This window comes from Scyliorhinus canicula, chromosome 20 (assembly GCF_902713615.1).
Source record: "Scyliorhinus canicula chromosome 20, sScyCan1.1, whole genome shotgun sequence".
NCBI lineage: Eukaryota > Metazoa > Chordata > Chondrichthyes > Carcharhiniformes > Scyliorhinidae > Scyliorhinus > Scyliorhinus canicula.
Window position 1 is genome coordinate 66987862 of NC_052165.1, and position 17511 is coordinate 67005372.

The window sequence follows — 17511 nt, forward strand, 5'->3', positions numbered from 1 at the left end:
CGGACCGAGCATTCAATGCATTGAGTTCATCAGGGAGGGGTGCGCTGCTGCCGGAGATACTGCTCAACTTTGCTTTGTAGCCCGTTATGTTGTTTAGGCCTTGCCATAACCGCCGAGAGTCTGTAACATTAGTCTGTGACTCCAGCTTGGTCTGATATTCTCTCTTGGCATCTCGGATGGCTTTGTGGAGGCCGAACCTGGATTTCTTGTATAGGTCACGGTCGTCTGACTTGAACGCCCAGACCTGTCCTTCAGTAGGGAGTCAATCTCGCGATTGAGCCATGGTTTCCGGTTGGGGAACGTACGTACTGCTTTCTTTGGCACACAGTGGTCCACACATTTGCTGATGAAGTCTGTGATGGTGGTGGCATACTCATTTAAGTTGGTCGCTGAGCTCTTAAATATGGACCAGTCTACTGTCTCTGAGCAGTCTCTAATGACTGCAAATATGTAGTTTAAAGGGGCGGCACAGTGGCACAGTGGTTAGCACTGCTGCCTCATGGCACCGAGGACCCGGGTTCGATCCCGGATTCGGGTCACTGTCCATGTGGAGTTAGCACATTCTTCCCCACAACCCAAAAGGTTGTACAGGGTAGGTAGATTGGCCACGCTAAATTAGCCCTTAATTGGAAAATTTAAAAAACAGTATGTAGTTAAATGCGGAAATTCCAAAGTTGCTGATTCCAATTAACTGCTCATCCTGAAGCTTCCTGAAAATTGATATCTCACCACGTGACTCATCATTTAAAAATATTGGTTGGCGGACTTATCTCAGGATACAGACTATACTTACCAAAAAAGTTAAAGCTTATCCATTCCAAAGACCCTTTAGATCCTGTGGTAAGAGCTAATTGTTGACAAACAACTTACCACCAAAAATTAATTTTTAAAACAGTACAGCTTTGTGAGCATGTTAGTCAATCTCCCACAGTAGGTACACACGATCGGAGAATATGATCATGCTTTTAACCACCTCCTTTATCGTTCTATTACTATATTCTCTACTCTCAGCTTTTGCCTTCTCGGTTACTTCCCTGCCTTTAACCTTCTATTTCTTAGTCTATCTTAGGTTTTATGTTTGTCTTTCCTTTCTCATTGGGCAAATGGAGAAAAGAACCACGGCTGATGGCTGCATTTTGAGTCGGGATTATGAAGGAAGTGTGTTTTTTTTTATCCTATCCCCTCCCTCAATCACTAACCTCTTCCCTCCTTGACCAACTCCCCTTCTCAACCCAAAGGTGAGTGACAAGAGAGTAGAGGTTCCTTCATTTCCCCTCTGCTGCCACCCTTCCTGTGTTTTCAAACTTCTGTCTGCCATGATCTGATTGAATTGCAGAACTGGCTCAAAGGTGCAAGTTTCTAATCAGAGCACCGTATTTTTCCTTCCTCAGTCACATAAATAAAACCACATACAGAAATACTACAACTATTTTTAATCACCTAAGAATTTTATTTGAAGAAAACTTTCTGAGTAAACACTCTTGAGATATTGGACAAATATTCCATTAGCACAACTGATTGAATGGCACTTGTAGTAATTGATGAGAAGGTTCACTTGACTAATACCTGGGATAGAGAGCATTATCTTACAAGGAAAGGTTGGAAAGGCTGGCCTATATCCACTGGAGTTTAGAATATTGAGAAGGAATCCTGAAATGTAAGGGATCCTGAGGGGACTGGACAGGATGGATGCTGAGAAGATGATTCCCTTTGTGGGAAAGACTATCGGGACTAACGGGCAGCATGGTAGCACAGTGGTTAGCACAGTTGCTTCACAGCTCCAGGGTCCCAGGTTCGATTCCCGGCTTGGGTCACTGTCCATGCGAAGTCTATGCACGTACTCCCCGTGTCTGCGTGGGTTTCCTCCAGGTGCTCCGGTTTCCTCCCACCGTCCAAAGATGCGCAGGTTAGGTGGATTGGCCACACTAAATTTCCCTTAGTGTCCAAAAAAATAGAAGGTGGGGTGGGGTTACTGGGTTACAGGGTGGAGGTGTGGGCTTGGGTAGAGTGCTCTTTCCAAGGGCCGGTGCAGGTTCAGTGGGCCGAATGGCCTTCTTCTGCACTGTAAATTTTATGACTCTATGATTCTATGACTAGAACTATTCTTTAAAACCAAGGGCTCTCCCATTAAGACGCAAAGAATTATTTTGTCTCACAGGGGTCGCGATTCTTTGGAACTCTCTTCCCCAGAGCGTGGTGGAGGCAGGGTCAATGAATATTTTTAAGGCTGAGGTAGATAGATTTTTGACTAACAAGGGAGTCAGAGATTATCGGGGGTGGACGGAATGTGGAGTCAAGGCCACAATCAGATCAGCCACGTTCTTATGGAAAGGTGGAGTTGGTTGGAAGGGCTGAATGACCTACTCTTGCTCCCAATGCATATGTTATGTGCGCACTGCTGAATCTTAGGAAGCCAGGTACAGTACCTGTATGCAAGTTGCACAGACCTACGTCATGGGGAAAAAAAATGAACAAATTCAAACCTGGTATATTTTGGAAAGGCTGAGACCTTCCAAGTAAAAATTATAATGAAGACATTAAAACACATAAAAAGCAAATCAAATACAATTTTGATCACTTAATGTGAAATAAATAATTTGATTTTGATTTGGTACAAATTTGAAAATTTCAGTTGAATGAAATAATTTCCCAGAAAACACAGAGTAATTTTGGGTATTCAGTGACTAAATAAAAGCATGGACTAAGCATTGGCTGGAATTTAATGGCTGTTCACGTCGTCGGGATCTTCCTGCCCCATCGACGGCGCACCCATGCCTCGGGTTTTCCAGCAACGAGGGGTGCATTCAATGGGAAATCCCGTTGACAACAGCAGGACCTGAAGATCCGGCCTCTCCAGTGGGGTGCGCAGAAAATACCACCCATAATCTCATAAAATAGCAGCTATTACGAATCACAGTATGACGCCCTTAAATGTTGGAGAGAGCATCGTAGCATCATCTACATAAGTAACAAGTACTTTAGCGAAATATATCTGCTACCTATCGAATTTAATATGTAATATACTTGCATAAATAATATTGTGGATTTGGGTATTTTACTTTTCTATTACAAAATATTAAATCTTAAAATAGAATTCTTCCTACGCGTTCCATAAGCATGTCAGTGGCATGTGGCAAACAATATCTCTGCAGGCCGAAAGCAATTCCAGTCTACAAGTCAGTTATCAGATAGTATGTGAACAGCCCTCAAACGTTCCTTTATGCAGGGAAACTGAGTTGGTGCCGTTCCAATGAGAATACTGTTGCAGTCAAGAACTTTCCACTCAGTGAATAATCAGAACACCAACTCGAAGCGAGATGCCGGACTATACATTTCAAAAAAATATTCTTCGAACGATTAGTACAAGTTGCTAACCTTCCACAATTGGCTTGGGAGTCCCCAGGAGATCTGTGCAACCCTGGAGAAAATTCATTTGAACATTTCTCTTTACCGGATACAAAAATATTGAAAGTGGTGGTAGTGTGGTGGTGTGGGGATGGAGAAAGGTGATTTGGCAAGAATCAAGCGTCATCTAATTGGGTAACAATGCTTCTTGCCTTCCAATTGGCATGTGCAGCATAAGGATGGATGTGTTGGCTGACTAATGGAAAGAGGATGGGGGCAAGTTATGTGATGAACCCTCCAGGAATATATTTAACCAGTCTTAGGTTCAACTCTTTATATTTCAGAGCAACCCAGGAGAGGTATCGGGACACTCTTGCACCATTCTATGTTAAAGTACAATCCCCAAATTTATGTGAATTTCCCTTCTCACAGTTTGCAACATTATGTGCTTCCAAAAAACAAACTTTTGATCGCCTGCCTCGGAAAGGCCCAGATTGTTCCCATTTTTCTTCATAACTCAGATCTCGACCCTCATGTCTCCTCTCTCAGCTGGTTCCGATGCGTGCACTTGGTTGGAGTGGATTGGATTTGTTTATTGTCACATGTACCGAGGTACAGTGAAAAGTATTTTTCTGCGCGCAACTCAAATATTTGGTACATGAAAACCTCACACAAGATGGTGCCAAAGTGTGACAAGCTCTCCCTAACAGATCCACTTTTTACTGACCTTACAATCATTCAAATCTTTTAAAATTTAATTCTAAGAAATTGTGCACCTTGTGTTGCCCTATTATGTATTTTCTTTTATTTCCTTTTCTTTTCATGCACTTAATGATCTGCTCGTAGAAAAATACTTTTCACTGTACCTTGGTACATGTGGCAATAAACAAAATCCAAGAAAATAAAATAAAATAAAAAGAAAATACATAATAGGACAACACAAGGTACACAATGTAAATACATAGACACCGGCATCGGGTGAAGCATACAGGGGTGTAGTATTAATCAGGTCAGTACATAAGAGGGTCGTTTAGGAGTCTGGTAACAGCAGGGAAGAAGCTGTTTTTGAATCTGTTGTCCGTGTTCTCGGACTTTTGTATCTCGTGCCCGATGGAAGAAGTTGCAAGAGTGAGTAAGCCGGGTGGGAGGGGTCTTTGATTATGCTGCCTGCTTTACCCAGGCAGCGGGTGTTGTAGATTGAGTCAGTGGATGGGAGGCAGGTTTGTGTGATAGACTGGGCTGTGTTCACGACTTTCTGAAGTTTCTTGCGGTCTTTGGCAAAGCAGTTGCCATACCAGGCTGTGATGCAGCCAGATAGGATGCTCATATGGTGCGGTTTGATCTGATTCAGGCAATAGCACAATTTCAGCATCACTTTCCCCATAAAATCCCTACACTACAGATGGAGACCGTACGGCCCATCGAGTCTGCACTGACCCTCTGAAAGAGTACTCTACCTAGGCCCACCCCACCCCCTATCCCCCTAACCCTACCTAACCTGCACAACCTTGGACATAAAGGGGAAATTGGCATGGCCAATATACCTAACCTGCACACCTTTAGACTGTGGGCGAAACCTGAGCACCCAGGGAAACCGACGCAGACAAGGGGAGAACGTGCAAACTCCACACAGTCACCCAAGGCTGGACTTTCTCGGACTTGCACTCTACTGCTACAACTATGTGCTTCAGCATTGTATTTTCTCTAAAGATTGTGGCTCTCAAGTGCTTAGATATGTTGACCGCCCAAGAAGTCGATGAAGACCCATTAACCTGTCCCAATTTTATCCTTACTTATTGAAATAGAATTCATGGACGTCAGTGCTGCCCAATATCTTCATCTGAGAGCTGCATACATTTAGTTATTGCAGAGCATTGAAATGAAATTGATATAAATATCATTGTCTCACCTGCTTTGTTAGCCCACTTAAAAATGTGGACGTTAGCCTGCCTCCAATTTAATAATGCCTCCCCCAACGTTCAGTGAATCCATTATAATGGGAGTTAATGCCTCATAAATCTTTGCTCTCTCTTCGCACTCTGGGATAAATACAATTTTCCCTTGGGATTTATTGGTTTGGAGTCCTTTCAGTTTTTTTAGTTCTTTATATCAAAACATTTATTTTACTTAACGATTACTGTTACTTAGGGAGCACACGGTGTATTTTATGGTCAGAAAGACTGAAGGCGGTAATCATTCAGAACATAAACTTTTGCATATTTATACTTTATCAGCTCAGTGTGCACCTTCATGTAATTCTCATAGCTTTTAGAACAAAAAACAAAAGAAATGTACAGCACAGGAACAGTTTAGACAGGCAGCATGGTCGGCCCTCCAAACCTGTGCCGACCATGCTGCCTGTCTAAACTAAAATCCTCTACGCTTCCTGGGTCCGTATCCCTCTATTCCCATCCTACTCATGCATTTGTCAAGATGCCCCTTAAATGTCACTATCGTCCCTGCTTCCACCACCTCCTCCGGCAGCGAGTTCCAGGCACCCACTACCCTCTGTGTAAAAAAACTTGCCTTGTACATCTCCTCTAAACCTTGCCCCTCGCACCTTAAACCTATGCCCCCTAGTAATTCACCCCTCTACCCTGGGAAAAAGTCTCTGACTATCCACTCTGTCTATGCCCCTCATAATTTTGTAGACCTCTATCAGGTCGCCCCTCAACGTCCGTCGTTCCAGTGAGAACAAACCGAGTTTATTCAACCTCTCCTCATAGCTAATGCCCTCCATACCAGGCAGCATCCTGGTAAATCTCTTCTGCACCCTCTCTAAAGCCTCCACATCCTTCTGGTAGCGTGGCGACCAGAATTGAACATTATACTCCCAAGTGTGACCTAACTAAGGTTCCATACAGCTGCAACATATCTTGCCAATTCTTATACTCAATGCCCCGGCCAATGAAGGCAAGCAAGCCGTATGCCTTCTTTTTTTTTAAATTGGTTTTGTTAAAGCTTTTTTCATCCAGAATTTTTACATAACAGAAAAATAAATGAAAAATATTTAACAAAACTAGATGGCTGTTAACATTGTACAAAAAGAAAATATACATTAAATAGCCAATTCCCCCCACCTGAGTGCCCCCCCTCCCCAGTTGCTGCTGCTGCTGACACTTTACTGCTCCCCTAGAAATTAAAGGAAAGGTTGCCATCGCCTGGAAAACCCCAGCAAGGACCCTCTAAAGGAGAACATTATTCGCTCCAGGCTGAGGAACCCAGCCATATCACTAACCCAGGTCTCCAGGCTCGGGGGTTTCGAGTCCCTCCCTCCACATTAACAAGATCCGTCTCCAGGCTACCAGGGAGGCAAAGGCCAACACCTCGGACTCTTTCGCTTCCTGCACTCCCGGATCCTCCGACACCCCAAAGATCGCTATTGTTAGACTCGGCTTCACCCTCGTGTCCAAAATCCTTGACATAGCCATCGCAAAGCCCTGCCAGAATTCTTTAAGCGCCGGGCATGCCCAAAACATATGGACATGGTTCGTCGGACTCCCTGCACATCTCGCGCACCTGTCCTCCCCCCTCAAAGAACTTGCTTATTCTCATGGTCCGCATGTGAGCCCGATGTACCACCTTAAACTGAATTAAATTGAGCCTGGCACATGATGCGGACGAATTCACCCTGTCCAGTGCATCAGCCCACAGGCCCTCCTCTAGCACCTCGCCTAGCTCCTCCTCCCACTTGCCCTTCAACTCCTCCACTGAGGCTTCCTCCACCTCCTGCAGCTCCTGGTACATATCCGACATCTTCCCCTCTCCTACCCAGATGCCAGACACTACCCTGTCCTGTATCCTTCGAGGGGATCGCAGCGGAAACGTCCCCACCTGCTTTTTGAGAAAGTACCAGACCTGGAGGTATCTGAAAGCATTTCCCGGGGGCAGGCCGAACTACTCCAGCGCCTTCAAGCTAGGGAAAGTCCCATCTATAAACAGGTCTCCCATCCTTCTAATGCCTGCCCTATACCAGCCTTGGAACCCCCCGTCTATCTTGCCCATAGCGGTGAGGACTATGGCCAGCGGCTCAATTGCCAGGGCAAATAGTAGCGGGGATAGGGGGCACCCTTACCTCGTCCCTCGTTGCAGCCTGAAATACTTCGACCTCAGCCGGTTCATGGACACACTTGCTACGGGGGCCTGATACAGTAGCTTGACCCACCCTATGAATCCCTCACCGAATCCAAACCTACCTGACACTTCCCACAGGTACTCCCACTCCACCCTGTCAAAGGCCTTCTCTGCATCCATTGCAGCCACTACTTCTGCGTCCCCTCCCTCCGAGGCTATCATAATAATATTCAGGAGCCTCCTCACATTCGTGTTCAATTGCCTTCCCTTGACGAAACCCGTCTGGTCCTCCTCGATCACTCCCGGGACGCAGTCCTCTATTCTGGTAGCCAGAATTTTTGCCAGCAGTTTGGCATCCACATTCAGGAGCGATATCGGCCTGTAGGACCTACATTGAAGCGGATCCTTCTCCCTCTTCAAAATGAGCAAGATCAATGCCCGCGACATCGTCGGGGGGAGGGTTCCTCTCTCCTTTGCCTCGTTAAAGGTTCTTAGCAGGAGTGGGCTCAGCAACTCCGAGAACATCTTATAAAGTTCTACAGGGAAGCTGTTCGGTCCTGGGGCCTTGCCCAACTGCATACTATCCAGGCCCTTAACTATCTCCTCCAACTCAATCGGGACCCCGAGTCCCTCCACCCGATCCTCGTCCATCCTTGGGAACCTCAATCAATCCATAAATTGCTTCATCCCTTCCCCTCGAGGGGTCTGACTCATACAGCTTCCCATAAAACTCCTTGAAGACTTCATTGATCCTCTCTGGGCTCAACACTGTATTACCCTCCTTATCCCTCACTCCCCCAATCTCCCTGGCCTCCTCTCTCCTGCGAAGTTAGTGCGCCAGCATCCTACTTGCTTTCTCCCCATACTCGTAGACTGCCCCTTTCACTTTCCCGAACTGTGCCTCAGCCTTCCCCGTGGTCAGCAGCTCGAACTCCGCCTGTAATCTCCGGCGCTCCTTTACCAGCCCCCCCTCGGGGGCCTCCACAACCTTCCTGCCCACCCTAAGCATCTCTCCCACCAGCCTCTCCCTTATCCGCCCACACACTTCTTCATCCGCCAGCAGCCCCACATCCAGTCTCCAGAGAGAGCGCTGCTTCCGCTCTGCCCCCAGTCACAAGTCCACCCAGTGCGGGGCATGGTCTGAGACCTCAATGGGCGAATACTCGACTCCCCCCCCCACCGTCGGGATTAACGCCCTGCTCAACACAAAAAAGTCAAGTCAATCCGCGAGTACACTTTATGGGCGTGGGAGAAAAAGGAGAACTCCTTCGCCCTTGGCCGCGCAAATCTCCACGGGACCATGCCCCCCCATCTGATCCATGAACTCCCACAGGGCCCTGTCCGCCGCTGGTCTCTTTCCCGACCTGGACTTAGACCGGTCCAGCGCCCGATCCAAGACAGTATTAAAGTGCCCCCCATGATCAAGGTACTTGACTCCAAGTCCGGGATTTTACCCAACATGTGCCTCATGAATTCCGCATCATCCCAGTTCGCGGCATACACGTTCACCAACACCACCCGGGCCCACTGCAGCTTGCCACTCACCATTATGTACCTGCCCCCCTTGTCCGCCACAATACTCCCTGCCTCAAATGCCACCCGTTTACTCACCAGAATTGCCACCCCTCTGGTCTTTGATTCTAGCCCCAAGTGGAACACCTGGCCCGCCCATCCCCTCATTAACCTCGTTTGGTCAGCGAATTTTAAGTGCGTCTCCTGCAGCATGGCCACGTCCGCCTTCAACCCCTTTAAATGCGCGAACACGCGGGCCCTCGTGACCGGCCCGTTCAGGCCCCTCACATTCCATGTGATCAGCCTGAACGGGGGGGGGTTGACCTTAACCCCCACCCCCCTCCTGCCAACTAGCCATCTCCCTTTTTGGGCCAGCCACGTGCCCGCGCCCCCCCGTACCAGCCCTCCTGCCGGAGGGTCCCCCAACCCGACTCTCCATCCGTCCCCACAGTTGGCTCCCCTTCAGTCAGCAAATCAGCACCCAATCTCCCCCCCCCCCCCCCCCCCAGGCCCCCCAACCCCAATCCCGCATGATTGATTTTCCCCCCATTACGCTTCCGTACGTCAGCTGACCCATGCTGACCCCGGCCGCTCCCGCCACTATCTCCAAACTTACTATTCTCATCCTTCGGGCCCCCAACCCCCTTCCCCCTCCCCCACAGGGTAAGAGGGCAAGTGCCATCCAGATTCTTCCCGTGCAACGGACCACACAAAACGGGCGTTACCCCACCCCCGAAACAGAAAAAGTAAACAACTTAAATTCTACTAACAAACTTACACCAAGCCAACACCCGCACCCGGTTACACATCTCCGCCAGCGCGTTTCACCCACGTGCAGCTGCCCCTTAGTTCAAGTCCAGCTTTTCGTGTTTAATGAATGTCCACGTCTCGTCCGGCGTATCAAAATAATGGTGCCTGTCCTGGTACGTTACCCAAAGTCTCGCCGGATGCAGGAGCCCAAACTTCACCCCTTTGCTGTGGAGGGTCGCTTTAGCCTGGTTGAATTGCGCACGCCTCCTCGCCAGTTCAGCTCTCAAGTCCTGGTATATGTGAATCTTGCCTTTGCTCCGCTCCTTCTTTGCCCAACACAAGACGCGCTCCCTGTCTGCAAAGCGGTGGAACCTTATCACCATCGCCCTTGGTGGTTCATTCGCCCTAGGCTTCCTCGCGAGGACTCTATGTGCCCCGTCTAGTTCCAAGGGTCGCGGGCAAGCCCCCGCGCCCATCAGCATCACAGCATTGTAGTCAAATACATGCTCGCGTCCGCACCCTCCGCACATTCAGGGAGGCCCAGAATCCACAGGTTTTGTCTCATATATTTGAGGTTATCCAGCCTCTCCTGCCATCTCTTGTGTAGGGCCTCGTGCGCCTCCACCCTGACCGCCAGGCCCAGGATCTCATCCTCATTCTCAGATACCTTCCTCTCCACCTCTTTTATCGCCTTCTCCTCCACCTTCGGAGTCTCCATCATGTTTTCCATGGAGGCCTTCATAGATGCCCAGCATCTCCGTCTTCAGCTCTGTGAAGCAGCTCCTCAGAAAGTCTTGCTGCTCTCTCGACCACTGGGCCCACGCTGCTTGGTCCGTGCCGGCCGCCATCTTGTCCTCCCGGACCCGCTCCGCTTGCTTCCCCGCAATCGCTTTTTTAACAGCCCCACTCCTTGTTCCCTCCATACAGCAGTGGGGGGGAACCTCTCCAGCATCCTTTCCCATGCCGGTAATCACTGTCCAAGTGCCGTTGCCACCCAGTTTAAAGGCCCGAAACTCCAATCCCGGCGGGAGCTGCCATGTGCGCGACCTATTCGGACATGGCCGCTACCGGAAGTCCCGTATGCCTTCTTGACTACCTTCCCCACCTGTGTTTCCCCTTTCAGTGACCTGTGGACCTGTACACCTAGATCTCTCTGACTTTCAATACTCTTGAGGGTTCTACCATTCATTGTATATTCCCTACCTGCATTAGACCTTCCAAAATGCATTAACCTCACATTTGTCCGGATTAAACTCCATCTGGCATCTCTCCGCCCAAGTCTCCAAACAATCTAAATCCTGCTGCATCCTCTGACAGTCCTCATCACTATCCGCAATTCCACCAACCTTTGTGTCGTCTGCAAACTTACTAATTAGACCAGTTACATTTTCCTCCAAATCATTTATATATACTACGAACAGCAAAGGTCCCAGCACTGAACCCTGCGGAACACCACTAGTCACAGCCCTCCAATTAGAAAAGCATCCTTCCATTGCTACTCTCTGCCTTCTCTGACCTAGCCACCTCTCTATCCACCTTGCCAGCTCACCCCTGATCCCGTGTGAGTTCACCTTTTGTACCAGTCTACCATGAGGGACCTTGTCAAAGGCCTTACTGAAGTCCATATAGACAACATCCACTGCCCTACCTGCATCAATCATCTTTGTGACCTCTTCGAAAAACACTATCAAGTTAGTGAGACACGACCTCTCCTTCACAAAACCATGCTGCCTCTCGTTAATACGTCCATTTGCTTCCAAATGGGAGTAGATCCTGTCTCGAAGAATTCTCTCCAGTAATTTCCCTACCACTGACATAAGGCTACTGCTGTCTTTCTATTGAACAACTGAAAGAATAACTTGCTGTGATAGGGTGGGTGTGTGTGTGTGTGTGTGTGTATGTGTGTGTGTGCGTGCAGATACCTGTTGACACTTTGTTCAGCTGCTGCATTCCTGGACAGCGAACTTCCTCAATTTGCTCCCTGCACCATTTAAGGAAAAATGAAGATGCTTCCAAATCCTCGACAAGTATTTATCCTGAATGCTTTTTAATGTTCACTTGTCGGATACTGAAGTCTTGGTGAATGGCTGCGCCCATGCCCCACCTTCTCGCCCGAAATCAATTTGCTGAAACTATTCTTTCACTTCTTTCTCTTTGAAGACAGCACTTGAAAACTCCTGGTTTTTGATATGTCTGAACCCCAGCATAAGTTCAACTTGGTCCTTGTTTGGTCGCCATTGTCCCAAGGGTAGAATGATACCTGGTCAGTTACTTCATCAAGTCAAGATGTACTCTGCCTTTTCGTTTAGTACAAATCCATTAAAAAAAAACATTTTTTGAATAAAACACTGAATAATCTCATGTAGGATTCAAAACAACGCCCCTGGGATTGTCCAACTGTCATCCAACAGTGCTACCTTGACTGCGAGGGATTCCCTGCACAAAACCTTCATAGGCTGGGGGGGGGGAAATAAAACAGCATTTAAATAAACTGACTTTGTTTATTTTCATGGTCTGAATTCTGTGGGATTGTGGCAAGTTAATTGGTGTTCTGTGTGGGGTGTTCGGTTCTTCTGCAGATTCACCCATTTCTCTATCCTGATATCGCTGCAGGGGTTTAATAATAAATCAACTGCCGATCACACCCGCCCTCACTCACTGGATGGCGATGCAAATAAACTGGCTCCCAAAACCTTCATGCAATAATTCTGATGCCGAAAATTCCGTCCCTCAGCTGGCCGCGGTGACAGTTACACAGTGTGCTGGCAGACACAGTGTGGCTCGAGTGTGCTCACAAATCTGCTCCAACTGCATTTCCTGTTGGCGGGAGGGAGCTAGTGAAACATTTTTCAATTCATCTTGTGTCGACGTTCTCGATCCGTCTGGCATCGATAGCAGTTTCTCCTCAACTACACCGTCGAGACCCTTCAGAATTCTGAACACCTCTACCAACCTTCTCTTCTCCAACGACAACCCCAGCTTCGTCAATCGATCCTTAACCAAAACCTCAGCCATGAAACTATTTGCACGTATCATTTTTGCACCTTTTCTGAAGCTTTCACAATCTTCCTGAAGTGTGCTGCCCACAATTGGACACATTGCTCCATCAAACCAGTGTTTTATAAAAGGTCATGGTAACTTCCTTGTCTTTGTATTCCACGTCTCTATTTGTAAAGCTCAGCCTCCCTGGTGCCTTTATTAGCACTTACGCCACAGGCCCTGCCACCTTCCCACAGATGACCCCAGGTCCCGCAGCTCCTGCACACCCTTTAGAATTGTATCCTTCATTTTGTATTTTCTTCATTCTTTCTACAAAAATGAATCACTTCACTGCATTAACTTACATCTGCCATTTGTCCTCCCATTCCACCAGCCTGTCAGGGGCCTCTTGAAGTCTATCACAAACTTCCTCACAGTACACAAAAACTTCATAGCTTTGGGTTAGCTGCAAATTTTGAAGTTCTGCCTTAGGAACCCAAGTCTAGGTTATTGGTATAGGCCATAAAGAGTAGCAGTCCTGCTACCAGCCCGTGGAAAACCCATTAACTTACCCTCCTCCAGTCCAAAAAAACAATGATTTACCGCTACTATTTCCTGTCTATCAGCCAGCTTGGTATCCCTGCTGCCACTGTCCCTTTTATTCCATGGGCTTCAACTTTGCTGGCAAGTCTATTATGTATATTATATAGAGTGTGTCAGGATCTTTTAATGTCCACCAAACGGGGAAAGTGGGGCCTCAGTTTCATGTCTCATCTGAATGGCGGCAACTCCAACAGTGCAGCACTCCTTCAGGACTGCACTTCAACCTTAAGTCTGTATTATATGCTCAAGACTCCAGAGTGGGGCAGCACGGTGGCGCAGTGGGTTAGCCTTGTTGCCTCACGGCGCTGAGGTCCCAGGTTCGATCCCGGCTCTGGGTCACTGTCCATGTGGAGTTTGCACATTATCCCCGTGTTTGCGTGGGTTTCACCCCCACAACCCAAAGATGTGCAGGCTCGGCAGATTGGCCACACTAAATTGCCCCTTAATCGGGAAAAAAATGAATTGGGTTCTCTAAAATTTATTTTAAAAAAGAAAGAAGACTTCAGAGTGAGACTTGACCCATAACCTTCTGGTCCAGAGGCAAGGGACCCCTGAGCCAAGGTTCAGGGCATCCTCTGTGATTGACAGCAAGACAAGTAATTCCAGAAATAACTTAAGAAAAAAGACACTGAGAAAAAGTACCAAAGTAACAAAATGGTTTATGTTATTGGACAATTGTTTAAAATGCCTCACAAGCTTTGACACTTTCACCTGAGATTAGTGTTTCTTAATTATATCTAAAATGTACTGCGCATACACAATATGGTAAATTATTGCACATGCAGAATTCAAACAAAAATTACTCCCAGAAATCTTAAGAAAAAGAACTAATTTTTAACTTTCCAACAGGCATCATTTTTTTAAAGTTTTCACAAAATAGCCTTTTAAAGGCTCACATGGGTCAATTTTGAAAATTCTACCACAACCGTAGTAACTTAAAAAGCGGAGTCCTGTTTGTGTGGTGTCAGCAGCTGAAACTATTTTTTAATAAAACACAATTTTCGCTTTACTCGCCTGGAAATGGTGACTCAAGCTGGTCTACAGAGCCTTGGAGGCCATTTTCTAATTTCAACTCCCCAGAGAATAAATCAACTATTCTGTCATGGTGAAGAGAAGGTTTCTTCCACTTTAGCGAAGTTTGATCTTTTCTTACTCACTGCCCAAACAAAGCCACTTTCCACTGGGAGTCACTCAATAAAATTAAGGGTGCAATTTCTGAATTAAATGATTTCCCTTGGCTAGTGGGAGGCACTTTATTCATTTTCAGTAACTCCCTTGGTGCCATGAACTGGGGTCGTCTAACTCAACAGGTAGATGGGATTACACCTGGGATCTGGTACAATACGGAATCAGAGCATTTACCCTAGAGACATCAGGGGAGCTCCCTAAAGTGCATGTAACATTTAAAAAGATACTTGCCTTTTCAAGGAACAATTGAAATCTGAAGGAACCTCTCCACCAGAAGCCACACTGCATTGGAAATTTGTATATTGCTTCCCTCCTTCTATGACAGATGTTTTCATCAAGATGCATCAAGATGCAGTGACGTAGTTTATTCCCAGACTAGGGTCCTGAATCTAAATTTAAAAACTACAATGGTATGAGGCACGAGTTGGCTATGAAGGATTAGGGAATGTTACTTAAAGGGATGGCGGTGGATAGGCAATGGCAAACATTCAAGGAGCGCATGGGTGAACTGCAACAATTGTTTATTCCTGTCTGACACAAAAATAAAATGAGAAAAGTGCTCAAACCATGGCTTACAAGGGAAATTAGAGATAATATTAGAGCCAAAGAAGAAGCACACAAATTGGCCAGAAAAAAACAACTGACCAGAGGATTCGGAGCAGTTTAGAATTCAGCAAAGGAGGAACAAGGAATTGATTGATTAATAGGGGAAAATAGAGTACGAGAGTAAGCTTGTGGAGAACATAAAAACTCACAGTAAAAGTTTCTATACGTATGTAAAGAGAATAAGATTGTTGAAGACAAATGTAGGGCCCTGACAGTCTAAAAGAGGGGATTTTATCACGGGTACAAAGAAGTGGTTGACCAACTAATTACATACTTTGTTTCTCTCTTCACAGAGGACGACACAAGTAACATACCAGAAATGTTGGGAACATAGGGTTTAGTGAGAGGGAGGAACTGAAGTTGATTAGTATGAGTAGAGAATATGGTATTGGGGAAACTGATGGGATTGAGGGCCGATAAATCACTAGAGCCAGATAATCTAGATTCCAGAGCATTTAAGGAAGTGGCCTTAGAAATAGTCAATGCATTGGTGGTCATCTTCCAAGATTCTATAGACTTGGAAACAGTTCCTACAGATTGGAGGGTAGCGAATTTAACCCCACTATTTAAAAAAGGTAGAGAGAAAACAGGGAATTATAGACCTGTAAGCCTGATATCAGTAGTGGGAAAAATGCTAGAGTCTATTATAAAATATTTAATAGCAGAGCACTTGGAAAACAGTGGCAGGTTTAGACAGAGGCAAATGAAAGGGAAATCATGGTGGACAAATCTACTAGAATTCTTTGAGGGTGTAACTAGTCGAGTTGATGAAGGTTGCAATGAATGGTGGATATTAGGAATATTGGGGGCTAAATATTGGGGCAACTTAAGGGATAAAAGACTGGGGTTACAGTGTGTTTGACTGCAGTGGCCATGTTCTTAAATAGGATTTTGTTTTGCAGGGCCTGGGAGCTTACAGGAGTCAGAAGGTGAAATTGACCAAAGGAATGCGTTTTCCAGTCTGGGCTAATGCATTGTGGCTTGACCGGAGAAATTCCCTGGGGAGTGAATGTGTTTTCAGCCTGGTCAGGCTCATGGGGCAGGGCCTGGTGGTATGATGATGATGGTGGATAAGGGGGAGGGGAGGGGGGTGTGAGAGACCCCCAGTTAGGATAGTCACATGGAACGCGAGGGGGTTGGGACGTCCAGTCACGAGGTGAAGGATGCTTGCGCATCTTAAAAGTTTGAAGGCCAAAGTTGCAATACTGCTGGAGACTCACCACATTCCAATTAGATGTCTCGTTGATCCAATAATTAGCACAAGTATGTAAAGACGCTAAGCTGGCCTTGGGAGCATATGATGTGATGATAGAGTTTTTATGCTGTGTTCAAAGGAAAAATAAAGGTGTTTGGGAAAAGGAGCAGACCTCTTGACTCTTTACTCAACAGCAGCCAGAAGCTAACATGGATTTGACGGAAGAACTCGAGGGGTAGCGGTAATGATCAGCAAAAGGGTACGGTTCCAGATGGAGAATGTGGTTGCAGATCAGGAGGGTAACTATGTGATTGCAACAGGGGCGCTGGAGGGAAGGCTAGTGGCGCTGGGAAGTGTATACGGTCCCAACTAGGACGAATTGGGATTTGCAAAGATGTGTGGGGCCATCCCCGACTTGGACACAAATGAACTGATAGTGTGGGGGGGACTGGAACTTGGTGCAGGAGCCAAGGTTGGACAGGTCACGGCCGCGCTCGCTGGTCCCGTCAGGGAGGGGGGGGGGGGGGGGGGGGGGGCGAAGGCGTTGGCTGGGCTAATGGGGGGAAATGGGAAGAGCAGACCCTTGGAGGTTTCTGAACCCGAGGGAGCGGGAGTACTCGCGGAGCGTCTTTTTCGTGTTGGGGAAGGTGCTGCTGGCTGGGGTTAAGGGGTCGGAGTACTCGGCAATTGCAATATCAGATCATGCTCCGCATTGGGTGGATATGGTACCGGAGAAGGGAGTGGTACAGAAATTGGGGCGGAAATTAGATGTGGGACTGTTGGTGGACCAAGGGTTCTGTGACAAAATTGAAAAAGTAATCGACGGATATGTAGGTTTCAACTGCACGGGTGAGGTGTCAAAGGCGGTTGTCTGGGAGGCTCCAAAGGCGGTGGTGAGGGGTGAGGTGATCTCGTTTAAGGCTGGGGTGGGTAAAGAGGAGAGGTTGGAGCGTCAGAGGGTAATAGGTGAGATGCTGGTGGTAGATAGGAGTTATGCAGAAGATGGGGACCCAGCGAAATTGGAAAAGAGAAAGGAACTACAGGCGAACTTTGATCAACTATCTACCAGGAAAGCGGTACGCCAATTGAGGCGAACAAGGGGTGCAGTTTATGAGCATGGAGAGAAGACGGGTATGAAGGTGGCAGCAAGGGAAATTGTCCAGGTACGGGACAGGGCAGGGAAGTTGGTGGTAGCTCCAGATCAGATTAAAAAGGTCTTTAACGACTTCTACGAGAGGTTGTACAGGTCAGAGCCACCT

The 17511-nt window shown here is 47.1% G+C and overlaps 1 protein-coding gene across 2 annotated transcripts in view; it reads right to left on the reverse strand.

The window, feature by feature from the left end:
• The window catches only part of LOC119955146 (zinc finger protein 800-like), a 123318-nt gene that overhangs the window by 99095 nt on the left and 6712 nt on the right, over positions 1–17511 (reverse strand). The gene's annotated exons all lie outside the window — the stretch shown is intronic.